At 29.7% G+C, this 22,167-nt stretch overlaps 1 long non-coding RNA gene and 1 pseudogene across 2 annotated transcripts; one reads left to right on the top strand and one right to left on the bottom strand.

Moving 5' to 3' along the window:
* The first annotated feature begins 1,308 nt into the window (after positions 1-1,308).
* LOC148206540 (uncharacterized) lies at positions 1,309-6,260 on the top strand. Of its 2 annotated transcripts, none has more exons than XR_015783598.1 (2): positions 1,309-1,888; positions 5,999-6,260. It is a non-coding gene; the product is annotated as an uncharacterized LOC148206540 (long non-coding RNA). The 2 variants fall into 2 exon arrangements; XR_015783599.1 differs by having other exon boundaries at positions 4,489-6,260.
* Positions 1,895-4,464, bottom strand: LOC148206541 (WEB family protein At5g55860-like; annotated as a pseudogene).
* Positions 6,261-22,167: the final 15,907 nt, after the last annotated feature.

Here is a 22,167-nt window from a genome sequence, read left to right as displayed (position 1 = left end):
CATTATTTTTCTTCTAGTAATATATTGGTTCTTTTTGTCCTTTTAAGTTTTTATTATTTAATTTTACTTTTAATGATATATTGATCCTTTTACTATTTATATTCTTATTATTTAACTATATTCTGTCTACTATACTTTTTCAGTTCTTTAGTTTGTTTATATTTTTTATTTAATTTATTTTTAATTATATACTAGTCCATTTCTCTTTATGTTTCTTTAATTAAATTATATTTAAAGCCTTTGTTTGAATTATTCTTTTATGTTTTAATTTTAAATATTATGCTTATAATTCAAGAAATTTATATAAAAAAAGCATAAAAATAAATAAATTTTAATTAAACAAACATTGATGAAAAGAAGTTATCTATATACTTTATTATTATCTTTATATTTTTCAATTATTCTTTCATATTTGTTTATATTATTATCTTTATATTTTTCAATTATTTGTTCATATTTGTTTATATTGTGTTTATAAATTATTGACTAAAATAATGTATGATGTATCCTAATAATAAAGTTTTAGTAATGCTTGAAACTATATTAAAATGTCTTAAGTAGGTTAGTTGAACTTAGGAAGAGTCCTTTGATTTGCTTGTGTTAATACATGAGTTTCTACATTTGAAAAGTAAGAGTCCTTTAGTTTGCTTGTGTTAACACATGACTTTCTACATTTGAAAAGTCATAATTTAGTATAGTGCATTATTAAAGGTAAGGATCATGATAAGGTTTAAGACAATTGTGCAGGGAATATCTATATAATTTAGAGTAGTATCCTAAATTAGGATATTCATAGACTAAATTTATGACTATTTAATACCTGCTCAACATGGTCAAAGTTATGTAATGAGTATATATGTTTTTATGGACTCTAAGAAGGTTAATATTCTTGAGAAAAAAAATTATTATAATTATAACACTAATTTTAGTGAAAAATATTCAACTACATAATATTTTTTTAATAACTTTTAATGTTTACAATGGATCATTGGATATAAGACATGAATCCATATGTTTGATAAAAAAATATATTGAGTCTTATAGTTGTATCATGTTACAAAATTAGCAAGTGTACCAAATCATGAATTAATAAAGATGATAAGTCTAGATATAATTTCCCATATACTTATGTTGTTTAGAAAAATAATGTTTATTCACTACAATGTTTAATGACTTTTGCATGGGTTAAACGGTCTACAATAGTTGTTAGACGCTATTATATTGGTTCGTTTCAACCTGAGCAACGTCCACTTCTTCCTTAAGACCTCTTAAAGGATTCCACTAATCTTTAACAAAGATTACACAAGTTTCACCATTTCTGGTTTAAAACGAACACTACAAGAATCGCGCTTATTACCGGCGGAACATTATCGAAGGATTTTCGGCCGTCGGTACAACTGAATTACCGAAGGCCTTGGAAAGCATTACCGAAGCTGTGTGTTGATTTAATTTAGCGAGGGTGTTTGGCCGTCGATAAGTGGCCTGACTTAAGCATTTGGGCGTATTGGAGGAGTTTGTCTCCAATTTCGTGACACTCGAAAATTAGAAATTTCCCTCTCGTCCTTTGCTTCCATTCTCGCCCTCTCCCTTCGCGTTTATCTCCCTCTCCCTTGGCGTTTATCCGTACTGGCGGTCGTTGGCATTGTGTGCCGATATCATTGACAGCAATACCTTAGTGGGTGGTTGGGGTTGTTTGTTTGGTTAGGGTTCTTCGAAACGTTGTCGGTGTTGGGGTTGGGGTGGTGGTTGGTGGTGTGCGCTTCAGGCTGTTGCGGCAGTAGGGGTGCTGATTCGTGGTTGTTGGCGTGTGTAAGTCATTGCGGTGAAGCCAAGGTTGGTTGTTGCGTTGAGAGCTCGCAGTCTTCCTTCGATCATTCTGGAGTGCGAGGTAAGGTCTTTGTTTTAGAACGCGTCCTCAATAAATTGTTTGCCCAGTTCATGCCTATATGTGTGGAATGTGTTTTGTGTTTATGGATATTTTATAAATTGTTTGTGTTTCGCGTGGTTAAGCAGGTCTGATGTTCATTTATTGATGAATGGGCATGTGTCTAGAGTTGAATAAGAATGATTGTATGGAGTGAAGTAAGTTAAATTGAATCTAGTTAGGCTGTAAATGAACATTATAATGTAGTTACTAAATTATTCTGACTATGTCCTTCACTGTGTTAACTAATGAACATGTGTATTAGGTAAGGGAGGGGTTGGGTTCATGATAAATCAGGATTAACAGGGGTTTCATTAAATGAAATGGGGCTGTTTTGGGAAGTACGATAAAACTGAATGAAGTCTTATAATTGTTTCTTTACTGGTTGTCATAAACCAGTGGCTGCACTATCAACTCAACATTAAAAATGTTTCTCTTCATTTGAAACCTTCCCTTTCTCTAACTTTTTCATCTCCACCTTTGGTAGTGAATTCTGGTTTTGAATCCTATAATGCTGATGAGATAATTGTGCTGCCATCTGTGTTTCAGCCAATAATTTAGAAGCAACTTCTGCTACTTTTTTTTGTTAATTTCTTTTGCCCTGTTTGAAGCTGCTTTGTCAGCTCATTCTCCACTGGTCTGTTTGCTGCTTCAGCCATCTCAGTCCTTTTCAAGACTTCCTGTGTTTCATTTTTCATATCCTCAATTTCCTCTTGGGTTTCCTCTAACCTTTTTAGAACTTAATTTTCACTCACCTTTGTAGCTTCCACCTCTGCTTTGGCAGCATCCAATTTCATATCTTCTAATTTATCAGACTCCTCAACCTTATGAACTAAGGACTTAAAATCCTCCCCTGATATGTTGAACAGCACTTGCCTCAACTGTTTTTGCTACCTCTACTTCTTTCAATGCTGCTTTGAGCTTTATTTGGGCATCTTCTAAAACAAGTTCAGTGACTGCAACTTCCATCTTCAATTGTGCAGCCTCATTCTTCCAGTCTTGTGTTTCTTCCCTTGCATTTTCAGTTTTAGTGAACAACTGGTTCAATTTCCAAATCATTTCCTCTTATGCACCTCTAGCTTTTGATTCTTCTACAAATGTTGCTATACTTTGAACTTAACCATTTCAACAAGATTTAAATATCAAAACAAACTTGTTTGAGCTGCTAATGGACACTAATTCAAAATGTCACTTTTGCAACATTCAATTATGTAGAAAATTAACAGAACCTCATCACCAATTCTGAGTTTTAGGAATTCAAATGACCGGTTAACAATAAAAAAGACTCAAAGAACTTTGAACTAACTGAACTAAGCTAGAAAAGGTGCAACTAAGTATGAAGAGAGCATAAATGAACTTACAAAGAAATTTAGCACAATGAAAAACTAATTATAAGACCAAAAGAAGCATGATTCAGATTTGAGAATTTAATTTCTTGGGAGAATTGAATGAGAATCTGCACATATCAAGTTTCTGAATAGTTTCTTCCAATCAATGTAAAAGTATTGCACAAAAAATGGTTATCTCTTAGTGTATAATGACAACACCCATATTAGCCTTAGTTTCCTAAATAGCTATTTTCTTATGTAAGCTAATTTTATAATTTTAAAGTTGATTCCTAGGCTTTTGACCTGCAATCAAAGTCTGTAACCACAAACAATTAGTGTGAAAGTGTTGTCTACTTAATTTTTGCCACAAAAATGACTCACAACTTGGTGGTTTAAGACACGAAATGTCACAGCAGTGACTGTATGTCAAAACTAATCACTGCTGCAACTTGGATTAAAGTTTTGAAACTTGTTCACAGTTTGAATTGGCTCAAATCCAAACTGTTATTCAAAAACACCTTGCCACTTCCCAATTTTGACTGAAAGTTGAGGGTTTAGTATACTATTATGCACTTAGACCATTATACCACTAATTGAACTTTGCTAGCAAGTTTTAAACATCATTTTAGACTTACTCAAACTGTCAGACAACATAGAAATGGTAGCATTCGAAATCTGACTTTGTTATGGCCAAAAATGCAGAAAAATCACTCCATCACAAAAGCAAAACTGAGTTTATAATATTCAATGGACTAGGAAATAAGTTTTGGTGATTTGTTTTGGTATAAGAGGAACTTTCAGTAGTTCCCTTATTATTATGCTTTAATCCAGTGCCTAGTTATTATGGTGTTGTTGTGAAGTGTTTAAAGTATACATGTGTTGCTATAAGGTTCGTAATCCAAATGCTTGGTGGTCAGATTGTTAAGACCAGTGTTCCAGTTGTTGTAAGGACCATTTTCAGTTGCTTAGTTGCTAAGAACCAATGTCTTTTTGTATTTCCAACGTGCCTTTATTGTATTAGGACCTAAGTTAGCAATTTTAGTTGTTGTAAGGCCTTTGTACAATAGTTCAGTTCCTTTAATTGGAAGGGTGAGTTTAGGGATGAGGAAGTGAGGGAGAAAGGGATTAAAGGGTGGTAATTTGTAGAGGAAAAAAACTGAACAGAGAGGAAATACTTGAACAGTGAACTGCTGCTTTTGGATTCAGAACCATGGCTTTGTTTGTTGATGCATCTAGGGGGATGTATTGAAGATGTGCCGTGAGATTGGAGGTGAATGGAGGCTTGGAAGGCAGTTGAAACCAAGGGAACAGTGGCGGCAGCAACTGCAGATTCTGGAGGAATTTCTAAATCAGTCCACACATGATTCTGTAATCACAAATCTGCATCACATTTGCTTCTCTGGTTTGATCACGTGCAATCTGTTTTGTCTAGATTTCTTTGCATCTAAAGCTTTGAACAGGTTTATTTGGTGATGTTAAACATGTTCCAGGCAGTGCCAACCAGTATTAATCACTACAATGCAATAAGCATAGTTGAGTTCCTCAAAAATCTGGTTTCAAGTGCTGTCACAGTTTTCATTCAATCTTTTTCACCGTGATTGTTGTCTTTGATGTGTCTTAGGTGTTTAAAATTCTTCTAGCTGATATTCTGTAGTTAGATCTAGTGTTAGGACATTCCTAGAGTCATTGTGTGTGCTTTCAAATTGTCATTTCCATGCTTTCAAAATCTGATGCAATTTTGGTCCAATTTTCTTGAATTTTGGCAACTGCTACTGTCATACAAAGTTGCTGGCTGTTTCTATGCATTATGAACAATTGAACAAGTATATTTTGTCATTTTCAACTTGTGTACACTGTTCAAATGGTTCTTGAGAAGCCTATATGCAGATTTCTTCTTTAAACCACCCTATTTTGTTGCATTTTTGGCTACAGCAGAGGTGATTTGATGACTCTGGTTGTTTCAGTGCAGTTTAACCATTTTTGAAAGTGTATTTTGCCATTCCAAACTTGTGTGCACTGTGCATTTGGTCAAATTTGAGCTGATATGAAAAATCACTTCCTAAACCATTAATTTTACCTAAATTTGGAAGTGAACTAGTGAATTTCAGCTGCAGTATGATTCCTTACTGTTTCAGTGTTTAAACATTTTCCATTTGATGATACAAACTTCCTTGAAGTGTCATTTGACCATTAGCATCACTCAAACTCATTTTAGCCACTGCTGTTAATTTTTCCAGCCACTTTATAAGGTGCAGAGTTCATTTTATTTCTGTTTGCCATTGTTCTTCTTTGGTTTTTCATCTTTGGATTGGCAAAAGCTGGGTTTAAGTTTCCAAATACATTTATATGCTTATCCAAGTGTATAGCAATCATAAAAAGCACTTTGAACCCTGCAATCCAGATTTGAAAGATCCAAAACCAGAAAACACCAAAATCTGCTGTTCTTTGTGGCATTTTGTCAAACAGTTTGGCATTTTCATCAAACACTTTCACTGCACTTGAATTTCCTCTTTGTTTTGAGTTTTCTTGTTTTTCTAATCTGTTCTAGACCTTATCTTAGGTTCCTTTTGTGTGCTAGCCTTTATTCCGGCCCCAAAGTGTTTAGAAATCACCTTTTCTTGACTTCTATAGCTGCTGTCATATTAATTCTGCATTTAAGTTGGATGCACCTTACTTTTAATCACTCACGGGTTTTTGTGAAATTGGTTGCTGGAATATCATTTGGTGGTGGAATTTTAACATCCAGCTAAGCTTTATCAAAGGGGTAGCATCTTAAGGAGTGGAGGTCTTGCTAACTTTGCTACAAGGGAACTTCAAGAGGACTTTCCATTGGCTGTCCAGCACTTCTTTGCAGCAGAAAAACATCACTTTAGAGTTATATTTCAGCTCATTTCTTTTGCTGTAGCAGCCACACTTGGCTTTGTATAAATTCTTTTACACTTCTTTGTATAAGTGGCATTCTATCACGGAACCTTTGATAATTGATTGCATCTTTGAGATGCACATTATGCATGTTTGTATGTGCTTGAAAACTGATATGCAGGTCTGTTTGTAATTGAAAGTTGATATGTCTGGGTTGCACAAGAAATACCATCTCTCTGAAACCTTCTCTGCAATTTACCGAAGGCTTTTGCCCTTCGGTAAATGCCCACAGTAGGTCATTACCGAAGGCTTCTGCCCTTCGGTAAATACCCTCGTATGGTCATTACCGAAGGCTTTCGCCCTTCGGTAATTATCGAGGGCTTCTGCCCTTCGGTAATTACCGAAGGCTTTTGGCCCTCGGTAATTACCGAAGGCTTTTGGCCCTCGGTAATTACCGAAGGTTTTTGGCCCTCGGTAATTACCGAAGGGCACAAGCCCTCGGTAATTATTAGCGACAAGAGATTTACCGAAGGATTTTTGGCCGTCGATAAGCCTTCGGTAAACACCCTTTATCGACGGCTTATGGCAGTTTCCGAGGGCTTCTGGCCTTCGGTAATGCCCAACTTTTTTGTAGTGGAATATCAACCACTACTGGTCTCAACACTAGTTTCACCATTAATCTTTTAAGTTTTTCTCTCTCTCTCTTTCTTTCTTTTTACTCAACAGGATCTAACTCTAGATAGTTTTAAGAGAACTCTTGATCTTCCATGATGATGATTTTTCTTTTCATTCCATAAGAATCAATCCTCATCTTCAGTTTTTTCTTTTTCTTCAAGGATATTCTATTTATACACCTTTTGACAATGTAACCGGTGGACGATGCTTGTCCTTAAGATTTGGTGATAATATATCTGTTAGATGAAGCTTGTCCTCGAGTTCATAGCTTTGTCATAGATGGCAGTCATAGCTTGATGTCTTTTTGTCAGAGCAAACTTACTTTTTTAGTACTTCATCAAAAGTAGATTGTACTATCTCTTTGGCGTGACTTTTGATGAGATGATCGTTCCATAAGTGTCTTCTTGTCTTTAACATTTATTTCTGACTTGTACTTGATAGAGCAGGTTGACACTTGTAATAGGCAATCTGCAGAAGGTAGAGTATATATGCATGCAGCAAATATGTTCTTTCTTTTATTACTTTTGCTAGTTTTGAACATTGAACATTTAATGACATTTAACGCTTTTCGCATTCTCTACCGTTCAGGTAGGATTTGATTGTTTGAGCTTTCTAGTGAAGATACCAAATGTTTTATGAGAGCTTCATTGTTGGATGAAAACACGTTTGACACATGGTATCATTTAGCCTATGGGAGACTTCTCCTAACGACACTTTGTTTAGTAGATACTCGTTGAGTTCAAGAGCATTTTTAGTAAGACATCTTTTATCATGTGTTTTTGGAACAAGATTTGTCCTTTTTAGTGCATTTACCCAAAATATCATCTTATGATAAGATTTCGTCTATCTTATTTAACTAGGCATGCCACGAGTGCATTTAGCAAGACTCACATTAAATAGCTAAACCGTTTAATGGTGCGTCTTTTATAAAGACCTTTCTCTTAGCGGTTCTCTTATACCTTATTTTCTTATTTGTATTGTATAGAATAATACGTAGTCAGTTATCTTTTGTTAGTGTTGTTCATTAGTCTATAAGATGTGTGTAGTCGTTAAATGATCGTGGCCCATCCCTTAGCAACCTTTCTTTCTACCTACACTTATGTTTAGTTACGTGACTCTTTTCATAGGTGAATTCTTACATTTTGCATATAAGATTCTTTAGATTTTTTATGTTGTTACGCTTAGTGTTTTGTCGACTCGTTAATAGAAACACCATTTAGAAAACAAAAATATTTAATATATAAAACGTTTAATATATGATCTTTAAACTATATAAAACGTTAAATTTTTTAAAAGGACTTTGGGGTAACCCAATTTTAATTTTATTATATAAACTATATAATAATAATACTATTAACAATAATAATAATAATAAGTATTATTATTATTAGTTAGTCACGCACATACAACTCGATTCAAAGATATATAAAAAAGATAGTTTCAATGCTAACATGGAAAAGTGTTTTAAACCATATTAATTGAAGATGATTATTTATAGTTTTAATGAATTTTGAAAAATATGAATGTAACTAATGAAATTTATAAAAAAATATAAAATTTATAAAAAAATATAAAATTTATAAATTAATATTATAAAATTACAAAGTTTTTACGGAATTCACACCAGATGGACCATCCCAATTCTCTCTACTTCTCCCTACTTCCAGAGATTCACAATTTTTTTTGTCTTTATCAAGAGAACATGCCTCACACCAACCACTTTCAATTCACCCTGTTTTGTCTAAAAGGGCTTTTGGTTGACCCAATTTTGCTTTCTACACTTTCTTCTGTTCTTGGCACTCCCATATTTGTTTCATTTTTAGTTCATGTTTCTCACCTGTTCTTAATATCTCTTTTGGTCTCTCGAAAAGGAGAAATGTTCAAAGTGATTATACGTTTATTAAAAAATTAGAAATGGTTCCAACTTGTGTAAAAATGGGTTAAGTTAATCCTTTTTGCTTATAACGTAAAAAATGTAACGGTGTAGGTGCCCCCTAGGCAAAACATAATGATCTGTCCAATTCTTGTCATTGTGTGACACTGTGAGGTTAAATGACGTGTAAAATTAAAATTGCGACAAAATAAATGGATTATGTGGCAATGTTTTAACATATGTTAAAAAAAGAGGAGTTAGGGTTGGGATTCGTGCAACTTGGTTCCTGAGGTGATGAAAGTAGTTGTCATGAGATAGGAATGGCTTCTTGCATGAACCAAATTTGGGGTTCTTTAATTAATTATAAAATTAAAATGAAACACCTCACTATGTTGTTCCATCATTTAATTTAAAATTGTAATTTTAAATTTCATATCATAGTATCTCTAAGTTCTTTTCAAAATACTTATTTAAAAGTATTATTATGAATTCAAATTGTATAATTTATTTTTAAATTTGAAATCATTTTAAATTACAGATTTCAAATATATTTGAATAATAAATTTCAACACTTATAAATAAACTAGCTAAAGCACCTTACCTTAAGCGTCTCAAACTCTGAAAACAATCAAACTCTGAAAACAAACCAAATAAAGGATGGAAAACTAGACATTAACTAAGAAGTAAAATAAACAAAAAATGTTATTTACACCTTTAACTTTTAAAAACATTCTAAAAAATTTGAAAATTTTAGTACATTTGAGAAAGCTTCTTTTGAAAGTCAATTTTAAGAAGAAAAAGAATACCCATATATTATATTGAGAAAGCTTCTTAGATTATACAATTGATAATCTAAGTTGGAAACACATAACTTCTATCTGAATGAAACAAAATAAGATAGACACAAAATTATATGAACATATATATGAAAACTAAGAGGATGATGTTATTAATGATAAACTCTAAAATTTTGTAAAATTGGGAAATGTAAATTTTGTCTCACAAAATTGTAATAAAGTGAAAAAAAAAAACATAAAAATACACCAAAAACAACAAGTTTGAGCCTTACAAAAAATTACGAAAATCTTAATAAAATGAAATGGTTCAAAGAAAAACCTTAGAGTAGTTTTCTAACTTTAAATAATAGGTCGAAACATTATACTCTTTTCCAGAAAAAAAAAAAACAAGACTATTTTTTGAATCTTTTATCTAAAGTCTACTATACATTATTGTTAAAACTATAATTAAAAAATATAAACGTACATTAATTTATAAATATATTTTGAAACCGTTAAAAAGAAAATATTTATGAATATAATATAAATACATAATTACATTAATGATAAAATTAAAACTTTCTATAAATAAATTATACGGCTATTAATTCCATGAAAACATACATATATCTATATCTATATAAGGCAATGAGTAGTGTTTGAAACTATAATTAAGAGAAAGAAGATGAAGGTGTGTTTGGTATTGCTGATTCTAATAGTTGTTTCCATTGAGATTGGTATGTGATATAAGGTTTGAAAGTTGATTTTTGGTTTAAAATAAGTTTGTAAAGTTAAGAGTCATGGTTTAACATTGAAATATATTATGTATGTTTTGTGAAACAGAAAGCCAAGGGCCATTGAAAATGATAGAAGGAAAAGTGTGTGAAGTGATGCTATCTGACGATTGTGAAATTGATAATTGCTTCGTTGATTGCCCCAAGAAATATGGAGCAGGTGCAAGTGCTCATTGTAGCCTTAAAGGGGAATGCTTATGCGATTATCCATGTTGAGATATTTTTACAACCTTTTCTTTCATTTAATATATAATTCCACACTTATAATGTCATATTCAAACTAAATAAAATTATTCTCTTATCATTATATTTATTTATGTTCTTCTTCTCAATCCTTCTCCACAGTCTAATTATTCTTTACTTCAAACAATAACTTTGAAGTTTAGTTAGTATATATGTCAATGTATGATGTTTATTTTTCTCTTATCTATATTAACTATAGAAAAAAAAATTAAACAACTTCAGACTTAATAAATTTTTGTTAGATAATGTAAAAACCGAATTTTTGTAATTTTTTTCTTTCCTAAATTTATGTATTTCCTTTTTTAAAAAAATCAATTTTTCACTTATTTTTCTAAAATTTATGTCTTTTATACTTTTTGAGTTCAATTGCAATTGAAATATCAATTTTTTCTTTTTTTTGTTTTTTACTTTTTATTAAAAAATGTATAACAAACATGTAGCCCTTTCACAAATCAAAATACCATACACAAGAAATTTATCCAATAATTTTTCATACTTCTCACGTATACCAATATTATTATTATTATTATTATTATTATTATTATTTAAATATCAGACACTGTGAAACAACCGGTAGCAACAACCGAAATTGTTGCTACAGTGAAAATGTTTGGCTATAACTAGAGTATTCCTCCGCGTTGAGCGACACTTGAGTCTCATAATGGAGCGTGAGTTTGCTATCCTTGAGTGTCCTTCGAGAGTGTCCTAATTTTGTGAGGAACCTCTCTCTCTAAGTATGCCTTTTGTTTTCGCATTCTTGTAAGTGTTTCATCCTCTCAATCTTTCGTTTTGTTCCTTCTTTCCTTTAAGCTTTCTTTTAATCCATGTTCTTTTACATTTACGTCCGTTCGTTGTTCTTGTTATACTTTTTTATTTGTTTTGTTATTTCACCACTCTTCACTTTTTTTTATACTAATAAACTAATAATGGGGTATATAAGCTGGAAAACTGTTGTTAACCTCCCTTCGTGAACAATGCTACGTACCCTAAATCTGGTAAGATCCTTTGTGAAGACCGGGATACATCTGGTCTGGACTTCAACCTAGACTATGGACAAAATTGAGTTAAAAGAAAACTAATTGTATCAACCCTCTTTGACACAAACATAATATTTCTGCACTTTTGTTTCTTAGAAAAATGAACAAAAATTTTAAAAATTTGGAAGTTCAAGACAAGTTGGGATATAAACAATGGTCCTTTTCTTCTTAACTTTATTTTTACTATTTTTATTATTTAAATAATTTTATATTCATATTAACATTATTATTATTATTATTATTATTATTATTATTATTATTGTTATTGTTGTTATTATTGTTACTCATTATTTTTCTTCTAGTAATATATTGGTTCTTTTTGTCCTTTTAAGTTTTTATTATTTAATTTTACTTTTAATGATATATTGATCCTTTTACTATTTATATTCTTATTATTTAACTATATTCTGTCTACTATACTTTTTCAGTTCTTTAGTTTGTTTATATTTTTTATTTAATTTATTTTTAATTATATACTAGTCCATTTCTCTTTATGTTTCTTTAATTAAATTATATTTAAAGCCTTTGTTTGAATTATTCTTTTATGTTTTAATTTTAAATATTATGCTTATAATTCAAGAAATTTATATAAAAAAAGCATAAAAATAAATAAATTTTAATTAAACAAACATTGATGAAAAGAAGTTATCTATATACTTTATTATTATCTTTATATTTTTCAATTATTCTTTCATATTTGTTTATATTATTATCTTTATATTTTTCAATTATTTGTTCATATTTGTTTATATTGTGTTTATAAATTATTGACTAAAATAATGTATGATGTATCCTAATAATAAAGTTTTAGTAATGCTTGAAACTATATTAAAATGTCTTAAGTAGGTTAGTTGAACTTAGGAAGAGTCCTTTGATTTGCTTGTGTTAATACATGAGTTTCTACATTTGAAAAGTAAGAGTCCTTTAGTTTGCTTGTGTTAACACATGACTTTCTACATTTGAAAAGTCATAATTTAGTATAGTGCATTATTAAAGGTAAGGATCATGATAAGGTTTAAGACAATTGTGCAGGGAATATCTATATAATTTAGAGTAGTATCCTAAATTAGGATATTCATAGACTAAATTTATGACTATTTAATACCTGCTCAACATGGTCAAAGTTATGTAATGAGTATATATGTTTTTATGGACTCTAAGAAGGTTAATATTCTTGAGAAAAAAAATTATTATAATTATAACACTAATTTTAGTGAAAAATATTCAACTACATAATATTTTTTTAATAACTTTTAATGTTTACAATGGATCATTGGATATAAGACATGAATCCATATGTTTGATAAAAAAATATATTGAGTCTTATAGTTGTATCATGTTACAAAATTAGCAAGTGTACCAAATCATGAATTAATAAAGATGATAAGTCTAGATATAATTTCCCATATACTTATGTTGTTTAGAAAAATAATGTTTATTCACTACAATGTTTAATGACTTTTGCATGGGTTAAACGGTCTACAATAGTTGTTAGACGCTATTATATTGGTTCGTTTCAACCTGAGCAACGTCCACTTCTTCCTTAAGACCTCTTAAAGGATTCCACTAATCTTTAACAAAGATTACACAAGTTTCACCATTTCTGGTTTAAAACGAATATCAACCACTACTGGTCTCAACACTAGTTTCACCATTAATCTTTTAAGTTTTTCTCTCTCTCTCTTTCTTTCTTTTTACTCAACAGGATCTGACTCTAGATAGTTTTAAGAGAACTCTTGATCTTCCATGATGATGATTTTTCTTTTCATTCCATAAGAATCAATCCTCATCTTCAGTTTTTTCTTTTTCTTCAAGGATATTCTATTTATACACCTTTTGACAATGTAACCGGTGGACGATGCTTGTCCTTAAGATTTGGTGATAATATATCTGTTAGATGAAGCTTGTCCTCGAGTTCATAGCTTTGTCATAGATGGCAGTCATAGCTTGATGTCTTTTTGTCAGAGCAAACTTACTTTTTTAGTACTTCATCAAAAGTAGATTGTACTATCTCTTTGGCGTGACTTTTGATGAGATGATCGTTCCATAAGTGTCTTCTTGTCTTTAACATTTATTTCTGACTTGTACTTGATAGAGCAGGTTGACACTTGTAATAGGCAATCTGCAGAAGGTAGAGTATATATGCATGCAGCAAATATGTTCTTTCTTTTATTACTTTTGCTAGTTTTGAACATTGAACATTTAATGACATTTAACGCTTTTCGCATTCTCTACCGTTCAGGTAGGATTTGATTGTTTGAGCTTTCTAGTGAAGATACCAAATGTTTTATGAGAGCTTCATTGCTGGATGAAAACACGTTTGACACATGGTATCATTTAGCCTATGGGAGACTTCTCCTAACGACACTTTGTTTAGTAGATACTCGTTGAGTTCAAGAGCATTTTTAGTAAGACATCTTTTATCATGTGTTTTTGGAACAAGATTTGTCCTTTTTAGTGCATTTACCCAAAATATCATCTTATGATAAGATTTCGTCTACCTTATTTAACTAGGCATGCCACGAGTGCATTTAGCAAGACTCACATTAAATAGCTAAACCGTTTAATGGTGCGTCTTTTATAAAGACCTTTCTCTTAGCGGTTCTCTTATACCTTATTTTCTTATTTGTATTGTGAATTTTAGAATAATACGTAGTCAGTTATCTTTTGTTAGTGTTGTTCATTAGTCTATAAGATGTGTGTAGTCGTTAAATGATCGTGGCCCATCCCTTAGCAACCTTTCTTTCTACCTACACTTATGTTTAGTTACGTGACTCTTTTCATAGGTGAATTCTTACATTTTGCATATAAGATTCTTTAGATTTTTTATGTTGTTACGCTTAGTGTTTTGTCGACTCGTTAATAGAAACACCATTTAGAAAACAAAAAATATTTAATATATAAAACGTTTAATATATGATCTTTAAACTATATAAAACGTTAAATTTTTTAAAAGGACTTTGGGCTAACCCAATTTTAATTTTATTATTTAAACTATATAATAATAATACTATTAACAATAATAATAATAATAAGTATTATTATTATTAGTTAGTCACGCACATACAACTCGATTCAAAGATATATAAAAAAGATAGTTTCATACCTAACATGGAAAAGTGTTTTAAACCATATTAATTGAAGATGATTATTTATAGTTTTAATGAATTTTGAAAAATATGAATGTAACTAATGAAATTTATAAAAAAATATAAAATTTATAAAAAAAATATAAAATTTATAAATTAATATTATAAAATTACAAAGTTTTTACGGAATTCACACCAGATGGACCATCCCAATTCTCTCTACTTCTCCCTACTTCCAGAGATTCACAATTTTTTTTGTCTTTATCAAGAGAACATGCCTCACACCAACCACTTTCAATTCACCCTGTTTTGTCTAAAAGGGCTTTTGGTTGACCCAATTTTGCTTTCTACACTTTCTTCTGTTCTTGGCACTCCCATATTTGTTTCATTTTTAGTTCATGTTTCTCACCTGTTCTTAATATCTCTTTTGGTCTCTCGAAAAGGAGAAATGTTCAAAGTGATTATACGTTTATTAAAAAATTAGAAATGGTTCCAACTTGTGTAAAAATGGGTTAAGTTAATCCTTTTTGCTTATAACGTCAAAAATGTAACGGTGTAGGTGCCCCCTAGGCAAAACATAATGATCTGTCCAATTCTTGTCATTGTGTGACACTGTGAGGTTAAATGACGTGTAAAATTAAAATTGCGATAAAATAAATGGATTATGTGGCAATGTTTTAACATATGTTAAAAAAAGAGGAGTTAGGGTTGGGGTTCGTGCAACTTGGTTCCTGAGGTGATGAAAGTAGTTGTCATGAGATAGGAATGGCTTCTTGCATGAACCAAATTTGGGGTTCTTTAATTAATTATAAAATTAAAATGAAACACCTCACTATGTTGTTCCATCATTTAGTTTAAAATTGTAATTTTAAATTTCATATCATAGTATCTCTAAGTTCTTTTCAAAATACTTATTTAAAAGTATTATTATGAATTCAAATTGTATAATTTATTTTTAAATTTGAAATCATTTTAAATTACAGATTTCAAATATATTTGAATAATAAATTTCAACACTTATAAATAAACTAGCTAAAGCACCTTACCTTAAGCGTCTCAAACTCTGAAAACAATCAAACTCTGAAAACAAACCAAATAAAGGATGGAAAACTAGACATTAACTAAGAAGTAAAATAAACAAAAAATGTTATTTACACCTTTAACTTTTAAAAACATTCTAAAAAATTTGAAAATTTTAGTACATTTGAGAAAGCTTCTTTTGAAAGTCAATTTTAAGAAGAAAAAGAATACCCATATATTATATTGAGAAAGCTTCTTAGATTATACAATTGATAATCTAAGTTGGAAACACATAACTTCTATCTGAATGAAACAAAATAAGATAGACACAAAATTATATGAACATATATATGAAAACTAAGAGGATGATGTTATTAATGATAAACTCTAAAATTTTGTAAAATTGGGAAATGTAAATTTTGTCTCACAAAATTGTAATAAAGTGAAAAAAAAAACATAAAAATACACCAAAAACAACAAGTTTGAGCCTTACAAAAAATTACGAAAATCTTAATAAAATGAAATGGTTCAAAGAAAAACCTTAGAGTAGTTTTCTAACTTTAAATAATAGGTCGAAACATTATACTCTTTTCCAGAAAAAAAAAACAAGACTATTTTTTGAATCTTTTATCTAAAGTCTACTATACATTATTGTTAAAACTATAATTAAAAAATATAAACGTACATTAATTTATAAATATATTTTGAAACCGTTAAAAAGAAAATATTTATGAATATAATATAAATACATAATTACATTAATGATAAAATTAAAACTTTCTATAAATAAATTATACGGCTATTAATTCCATGAAAACATACATATATCTATATCTATATAAGGCAATGAGTAGTGTTTGAAACTATAATTAAGAGAAAGAAGATGAAGGTGTGTTTGGTATTGCTGATTCTAATAGTTGTTTCCATTGAGATTGGTATGTGATATAAGGTTTGAAAGTTGATTTTTGGTTTAAAATAAGTTTGTAAAGTTAAGAGTCATGGTTTAACATTGAAATATATTATGTATGTTTTGTGAAACAGAAAGCCAAGGGCCATTGAAAATGATAGAAGGAAAAGTGTGTGAAGTGATGCTATCTGACGATTGTGAAATTGATAATTGCTTCGTTGATTGCCCCAAGAAATATGGAGCAGGTGCAAGTGCTCATTGTAGCCTTAAAGGGGAATGCTTATGCGATTATCCATGTTGAGATATTTTTACAACCTTTTCTTTCATTTAATATATAATTCCACACTTATAATGTCATATTCAAACTAAATAAAATTATTCTCTTATCATTATATTTATTTGTTCTTCTTCTCAATCCTTCTCCACAGTCTAATTATTCTTTACTTCAAACAATAACTTTGAAGTTTAGTTAGTATATATGTCAATGTATGATGTTTATTTTTCTCTTATCTATATTAACTATAGAAAAAAAAATTAAACAACTTCAGACTTAATAAATTTTTGTTAGATAATGTAAAAACCGAATTTTTGTAATTTTTTTCTTTCCTAAATTTATGTATTTCCTTTTTTAAAAAAATCAATTTTTCACTTATTTTTCTAAAATTTATGTCTTTTATACTTTTTGAGTTCAATTGCAATTGAAATATCAATTTTTTCTTTTTTTTGTTTTTTACTTTTTATTAAAAAATGTATAACAAACATGTAGCCCTTTCACAAATCAAAATACCATACACAAGAAATTTATCCAATAATTTTTCATACTTCTCACGTATACCATTATTATTATTATTATTATTATTATTATTATTATTATTATTATTATTATTATTATTTAAATATCAGACACTGTGAAACAACCGGTAGCAACAACCGAAATTGTTGCTACAGTGAAAATGTTTGGCTATAACTAGAGTATTCCTCCGCGTTGAGCGACACTTGAGTCTCATAATGGAGCGTGAGTTTGCTATCCTTGAGTGTCCTTCGAGAGTGTCCTAATTTTGTGAGGAACCTCTCTCTCTAAGTATGCCTTTTGTTTTCGCATTCTTGTAAGTGTTTCATCCTCTCAATCTTTCGTTTTGTTCCTTCTTTCCTTTAAGCTTTCTTTTAATCCATGTTCTTTTACATTTACGTCCGTTCGTTGTTCTTGTTATACTTTTTTATTTGTTTTGTTATTTCACCACTCTTCACTTTTTTTTATACTAATAAACTAATAATGGGGTATATAAGCTGGAAAACTGTTGTTAACCTCCCTTCGTGAACAATGCTACGTACCCTAAATCTGGTAAGATCCTTTGTGAAGACCGGGATACATCTGGTCTGGACTTCAAACTAGACTATGGACAAAATTGAGTTAAAAGAAAACTAATTGTATCAACCCTCTTTGACACAAACATAATATTTCTGCACTTTTGTTTCTTAGAAAAATGAACAAAAATTTTAAAAATTTGGAAGTTCAAGACAAGTTGGGATATAAACAATGGTCCTTTTCTTCTTAACTTTATTTTTACTATTTTTATAATTTAAATAATTTTATATTCATATTAATATTATTATTATTATTATTATTATTATTATTATTGTTATTGTTGTTATTATTGTTACTCATTATTTTTCTTCTAGTAATATATTGGTTCTTTTTGTCCTTTTAAGTTTTTATTATTTAATTTTACTTTTAATGATATATTGATCCTTTTACTATTTATATTCTTATTATTTAACTATATTCTGTCTACTATACTTTTTCAGTTCTTTAGTTTGTTTATATTTTTTATTTAATTTATTTTTAATTATATACTAGTCCATTTCTCTTTATGTTTCTTTAATTAAATTATATTTAAAGCCTTTGTTTGAATTATTCTTTTATGTTTTAATTTTAAATATTATGCTTATAATTCAAGAAATTTATATAAAAAAAGCATAAAAATAAATAAATTTTAATTAAACAAACATTGATGAAAAGAAGTTATCTATATACTTTATTATTATCTTTATATTTTTCAATTATTCTTTCATATTTGTTTATATTATTATCTTTATATTTTTCAATTATTTGTTCATATTTGTTTATATTGTGTTTATAAATTATTGACTAAAATAATGTATGATGTATCCTAATAATAAAGTTTTAGTAATGCTTGAAACTATATTAAAATGTCTTAAGTAGGTTAGTTGAACTTAGGAAGAGTCCTTTGATTTGCTTGTGTTAATACATGAGTTTCTACATTTGAAAAGTAAGAGTCCTTTAGTTTGCTTGTGTTAACACATGACTTTCTACATTTGAAAAGTCATAATTTAGTATAGTGCATTATTAAAGGTAAGGATCATGATAAGGTTTAAGACAACAATTATTGTGCAGGGAATATCTATATAATTTAGAGTAGTATCCTAAATTAGGATATTCATAGACTAAATTTATGACTATTTAATACCTGCTCAACATGGTCAAAGTTATGTAATGAGTATATATGTTTTTATGGACTCTAAGAAGGTTAATATTCTTGAGAAAAAAAATTATTATAATTATAACACTAATTTTAGTGAAAAATATTCAACTACATAATATTTTTTTAATAACTTTTAATGTTTACAATGGATCATTGGATATAAGACATGAATCCATATGTTTGATAAAAAAATATATTGAGTCTTATAGTTGTATCATGTTACAAAATTAGCAAGTGTACCAAATCATGAATTAATAAAGATGATAAGTCTAGATATAATTTCCCATATACTTATGTTGTTTAGAAAAATAATGTTTATTCACTACAATGTTTAATGACTTTTGCATGGGTTAAACGGTCTACAATAGTTGTTAGACGCTATTATATTGGTTCGTTTCAACCTGAGCAACGTCCACTTCTTCCTTAAGACCTCTTAAAGGATTCCACTAATCTTTAACAAAGATTACACAAGTTTCACCATTTCTGGTTTAAAACAAATATCAACCACTACTGGTCTCAACACTAGTTTCACCATTAATCTTTTAAGTTTTTCTCTCTCTCTCTTTCTTTCTTTTTACTCAACAGGATCTGACTCTAGATAGTTTTAAGAGAACTCTTGATCTTCCATGATGATGATTTTTCTTTTCATTCCATAAGAATCAATCCTCATCTTCAGTTTTTTCTTTTTCTTCAAGGATATTCTATTTATAAACCTTTTGACAATGTAACCGGTGGACGATGCTTGTCCTTAAGATTTGGTGATAATATATCTGTTAGATGAAGCTTGTCCTCGAGTTCATAGCTTTGTCATAGATGGCAGTTGTAACACCCAAATATTTTAAAGGGTATTACTGATAGTAGAGACTAAATTAATTTAATATCTCATATAAACAATCAAACTTTATTTCAATTACTCCAAAGTACAATACCAAACATACAAACTTTAAACAATATAGTCTTCACCATTGAAATTTCAACTTATAAGTTTTACACAACATAATCTTCCCAATACAAATTTATTCTTTTTACAAAAATTCCTGAAAGTTTTTCCCCGCATCTCTCTCATCTCTAAGCTTTTTCAACCGCATCTGCAACATTATCTAATCACATATAACATGAGTTATATGATCATAGTACAAACAAATAAGGGTAAGCCAACCATATCATAAAATCATTAAACTTTTAATAAAAATATTATAATCATGTATTTTTGCAATTGATAAAATATCATTATTCCGATGTCATTAATTCATCATTATCAAAATCATCTTCCTCATTCCCATAAATCTTACAAGTGTACCATGCTTACTCATGAAGCCTTATGGTCAGACCGCTCTCTGCCTGCTTCCTTAAGCCTCACTTATATACTATGTCTTACTTTCTGAAGCCTTATGGTCAGACCCCTCTCTGCCTGCTTCTATAAACCTCAATGTTACTTTGTTCATACCAAACTCTCATGGTATAACTCGATCATACTACTCCCGGTAGTAACATCATTTCATAAGTAATGAATTTCTCATATCCACCCCAACATTTCATAAAACCAACAATTCATACCCTCTTATCCACCTAACTCAATCATGTTCATTCTTTAATCATGAATTCATAATAACCCGTTTTGGTATCAATAAATTAAACATATTGCCAAATATCATGCTTCATATTATAAACTCATTTTGCCCATAACGAGTATAACTCAACATATTTTCACCAAACAAAGATTATGGATCAACAAAAATATATCAACATATCTTAGGAACTACATAATAAAGTCTGGGCTCAATGTAATAACAAATAAATATATATGAAGTTTTTACCATGATAACGTTATGCATCTACAATTGACTTATTTTATTTTATTTTCATCCTATTAGAGATCTTTCTTTACCCCAATTGGTCACCGGAGAGGACCCAGATGTCTGAACGCATCAAACTCACCTTCGACGCCAGCACATATGACTAGTCACAACTGACTGGACCAGGCCAGGGCTGCTCTATGATCAGGGATGTGCCAACTCAGGTTTTTAAGGTTCCTCTATCCTACCAACAAAGGGAGGCCCTTAATAATTTACAATTTATTTATTTAATTTATCTACCTTGTTCTCTTATGCTCTAAATCTAAAATACCTAATTTTAATATTTTACTTCCTCTCACAACAACCTCAAACAGTATCTGTATATTTAATACCCATGTACAAGTTATTACAGAACCCTTTCTCCAAACCTTCCAACAAGATCAATTTCAGTCAACAAACTCATTCAATAAATTCATCACAATAAACATCCATAATAGAATTCATACAAGATAATTATAAATAATTAACAATAATAAAATATTACTATAAATGGTCATAGAAGAATACAATATTTGACAATCATAAAAATAATCTTAATATAAAATTTTATGGGGAAACAAGAAGTTGAATCTGGCAGAGCCGGTTAGACAACTTCTAATCCATCAAACAATACAATATAATTAAATAACAAGAACAATACATGTTTGGGGAAATAAGAAGTTGAATCTGGCAGAGCCGGTTAGACAACTTCTAATCCATCCAACAATACGATATAATTAAATAACAAGAACAATACATGTCTGGGGAAATAAGAAGTTGAATCTGGCAGAGCCGGTTAGACAACTTCTAATCCTTCCAAAAATTGCAATAAAATAAATAAGTAAAGCAATAAATAGTTTGGGGAAACAGGAAGTTGAATCTGGCAGAGCCGGTTAGACAACTTCTAATCCTTCCAAAAATGTAATAAAATAAGTAAGGAAAGAAATAAAAAAAATTTGGGGAATCAAGAAATTGAATCTGGCAGAGCCGGTTAGACAATTTCTAATCCTTCCAAACTACAATAAAAATAAATAAGGAAAACAATAAAATGTTTGGGGAAACAAGAAATTGAATCTGGCAGAGCCGGTTAGACAATTTCTAATCCTTCCAAATTACAAAAATAAACAACTAATAACATACAAATGGCATAACATATTCAACATCACAATTTACAACTATCACACTCGGATATCAACACAAAAGCATACTCTCATTTAAATTCAAGATCATACATAAACAAAATATTCCATATTCAAGATTTAAGATCAAACAAAAGCAAAATATAGCATATTCAAGACTC

This window comes from Vigna umbellata, chromosome 1, assembly GCF_029865625.1.
Source record: "Vigna umbellata cultivar VRB3 chromosome 1, Vumbellata_1.0, whole genome shotgun sequence".
In the NCBI taxonomy this organism is placed as follows: Eukaryota; Viridiplantae; Streptophyta; class Magnoliopsida; order Fabales; family Fabaceae; genus Vigna; species Vigna umbellata.
The sequence above is the reverse complement of the archived record's forward strand: the minus strand, read 5'-3'. Positions and strand labels throughout refer to the sequence as shown.